Source organism: Mesoplodon mirus (genome assembly GCF_964341445.2).
Source record: "Mesoplodon mirus genome assembly, chromosome: 1".
Lineage (NCBI taxonomy): Eukaryota > Metazoa > Chordata > Mammalia > Artiodactyla > Ziphiidae > Mesoplodon > Mesoplodon mirus.
Window position 1 is genome coordinate 57,145,264 of NC_138976.1, and position 3,914 is coordinate 57,149,177.

Sequence of the window (3,914 nt, forward strand, 5' to 3'; positions counted from 1 at the left end):
TTGGTGTGTTTCTCCTTGGATTTATCCTGTATGGGACTCTCTGTGGTTCCTGGACTTGACTGAGTATTTTCTTTCCCATATTAGGGAAGTTTTCAACTATAATCTCTTCAAATATTTTCTCAGTCCCTTTCTGTTTCTCTTCTTCTTCTGGGACCCATGTAATTCAAATGTTGGTGTGCTTAATATTGCCCCAGATGTCTCTGAGACTGTCCTCAATTCTTTTCACTCTTTTTTCTTTATTCTGCTCTATGTTAGTTATTTCTACTATTTTATCTTCCAGGTCACTTATTTGTTCTTCTGCCTCAGTTATTCTGCTATTTATTCCTTCTAGAGAATTTAAAATTTCATTTATTGTGTTGTTCATCATTGTTTGTTTGCTCTTTTGTTCTTCTAGGTCCTTGTTAAACGTTTCTTATATTTTCTCCATTCTATTTCCACGATTTTGGATCATCTTTACTATCATTACTCTGAATTCTTTTTCAAGTAGACTGCCTATCTCCTCTTAATTTGTTAGGTCTGGTGGGTTTTTACCTTGCTCTTTCATCTGCTGTGTGTTTCTCTGTCTTCTCATTTTGCTTAACTTACTGTGTTTGGGGTCTCCTTTTCGCAGGCTGCAGGTTCATAGTTCCCATTGTTTTTGGTGTCTGCCCCCAGTGGCTAAGGTTGGTTCAGTGGGTTGTGTAGGCTTCCTGGTGGAGGGGACTGGTGCCTGTTTTATGGTGGATGAGATTGGATCTTGTCTTTCTGGTGGGTAGGACTGTGTCTGGCAGTGTTTTTTTGGTGTCTGTGACCTTATTATGATTTTAGGCAGCCTCTCTGCTGATTGGTGGTGTTGTGTGCCTGTCTTGCTAGTTGTTTGACATAGGGTGTACAGCACTGTGGCTTGCTGGTCGTTGAGTGGAGCTGGGTCTTAGCATTGAGATGGAGATCTCTGGGAGAGCTTTCGCTGTTTGATATTATGTGGAGCTGGGAGGTCTCTGGTGGACCAATGTCCTGAACTCGGCTCTCCCACCTCAGAGGCACAGGCCTGACACCCGGCCAGAGCACCAAAACCCTGTCAGCTACATGGCTCAGAAGAAAAGAGAGAAAAAAAAGAAAGAAAGAAAGAGAGAAAGAAAGAAAGAAAGAAAGAAAGAAAAGAAAGTTATTAAAAATTTAAAAGTATTAAAAATAAAAAAAGAAAAGAAAAGAAAGAAAGAAAGAAGAGAGCAACCAAAGCAAAAAACAAATCCACCAATGATAAGAAGCGCTAAAAACTATACTAAGGGAAAAAAAAATGGACAGACAGAACCCTAAGACAAACGGTAAAAGAAAAGCTATACAGACAAAATCACACGAAGTCCACTGCCTCGATTTTGGAATGATCTGTTGTCTATTCAGGTATTCCACAAATGCAGGTTACATCAAGTTGATTGTGGGGATTTAATCCGCTGCTCCTGAGGCTGCTGGGAGAAATTTCCCTTTCTCTTCTTTGTTCGCACAGCTCCCGGGGCTCAGCTTTGGATTTGGCCCCGCCTCTGCGTGTAGGTCACCTGAGGGAGTCTGTTCTTTACCCAGACAGGATGGGGTTAAAGGAGCAGCTGATTCGGGGGCTCTGGCTCACTCAGGCCAGGGGGAAGGAGGGGTATGGAATGCAGGGCGAGCCTGCAGTGGCAGAGGCCGGCATGACATTGCACCAGCCTGAGGCGTGCCGTGCGTTCTCCTGGGGAAGTTGTCCCTGGATCACGGGACCCTGGCAGTGGCGGGATGCACAGGCTCCCAGGAGGGGAGGTGTGGATAGTGACCTGTGCTTGCACACAGGTTTCTTGGTGGCTGCAGCAGCAGCCTTAGCGTCTCATGCACGTTCTGGGGTCTGTGCTGATAGCCGTGGCTCGCGCCCGTCTCTGGAGCTCATTTAGGCGGTGCTCTGAATCCCCTCTCTTCGGGCACCCCAAAACAATGGTCTCTTGCCTCTTAGGCAGGTCCATACTTTTTCCCGGACTCCCTCCCAGCTAGCTGTGGCGCACTAGCCCCCTTCAGGCTGTGTTCATGCAGCCAACCCCAGTCCTCTCCCTGGGATCTGACCGAAGCCCGAGCCTCAGCTCCCAGCCCCCACCCGCCCCGGCGGGTGAGCAGACAAGCCTCTCGGGCTGGTGAGTACTGGTCGGCACCGATCCTCTGCACAGGAATCTCTCCACTTTGCCCTCCGCATCCCTGTTGCTGTGCTCTCCTCCATGGCTCTGAAGCTTCCCCCTCCTCCCCGCCACCCGCAGTCTCCACCCACGAAGGGGCTTCCTAGTGTGTGGAAACCTTTCCTCCTTCACAGCTCCCTCCCAGAGGTGCAGGTCCCGTCCCTATTGTTTTGTCTCTGTTCTTTTCCTTTTGCCCTACCCAGGTACCTGGGGAGTTTCTTGCCTTTTGGGAAATCTGAGGTCTTCTGCCAGAGTTCTGTAGGAATAGGTGTTCTGTAGGAGTTGTTCCACAAGTTGATGTATTTGTGTGGAGGAAGGTGATCTCCACGTCTTACTCCTCCACCATCTTGAAGGTCTCCCCAAATTTAGTATTTTTATAACTTTCTTCAAAGGGTAATCTTCCAACTGCTTCATTTGACAGAGAAAATAGTTATCTTAAACATCTTTATGATAACCTCACAATGCAGAAGGAAGCTTATAGTAGGGCTATCAGCTGATAAAAGAAGATTGTGACCATGATGACAAAATTGGCAATTTCTGTTCTCAATAAGTCCTAAACTTAAGCTGGAACAGGAACACACCTTCCACCCTAGCCATCATCCCAATCCTGAGCGTGCCTTCCGTCTATTCTGGACATTACACGTGATTTCACAGGAGAAGGAGAACAAAGGAAAGCATTGGGATAAAGATGATGGCAGATAAGGAGAAGTGAGGGAAAGGGAGAAATGTGGGGCAGGAATTCCTGAGATGCACTCCTACCAGACCTGACACACTGACAGGTACAGAAAGTCCTCCCCCTTCTTAGACTTCCTGCTCTCCACCTAAGCCCAGCAATGATAAATAATAAATCACTGATGTGTATTCATTCAGTGTTGTCTTCAAGTCTATGTAAGGCTTGGGGCCACATTCTTAATAACACAGTTTATTCAGGGATTTGGACACAGACACACAGAGAAGCAGGCCATGTGAAGGTGGACGCAGAGAGTGGAGCCATGTACCTACAAGGCAAGGATTGCCAGGAGCCACCAGAAGTTAGGAAGGGGCAAGGAAGGAGCCTTCTCTACAGTCTTCAGATAGAACATGGTCCTGCCAACACTTCGATTCTGGATTTCTAGCCCCCAGAACTGTGAGACAAAACATTTCTGTTGTTTTAAGTCACCTAGTTTGTGGTACTTTGTTACGGCTCTAGGAAAGGAATACAGTCACCTTGGTTCTCACGGCTCAGTGACCACACACTGACTCAGATCATCTCATGGCCAGTGGTGGCCTCCCTTCAATTGTGAACTTCTCCCACAGTCTGTGGTCTCCCATATTCCCACAATCAGTTTTCTCTTTGTTCATCTCTCTCACTACACTAAGAGAGCTGATGCATCTTACTGACCATGTTGGGTGAAGAGAAAAAGAGCTTCTCAGAAAATTTCACTCCTCAGAAATGGTACCCCTGGGGGTAGCCATTTGGTTTTTGTGATCTCTTAGGACTTCCACCTTTCAAAAGTTCTGTTGCTAAATTAAGAGTTCACATCTCTCCTGTGTATACATCAAAAGCTGTATGTGTCCTCAGAAACATCTCTTGGCACTTTTTTTTTTTAACCATTCACTCTGCTCATTCATTAATCTTCAAGTGATCACACCCATTAACTTATTCCACAGATTTACACTTTATATGTGGAGAATCCTCCAGGTGCTAAGAGGCTCTAGTGAGGTGTGCACAGACCAAGGACAGGACCCCTAACTTGTAGAGTT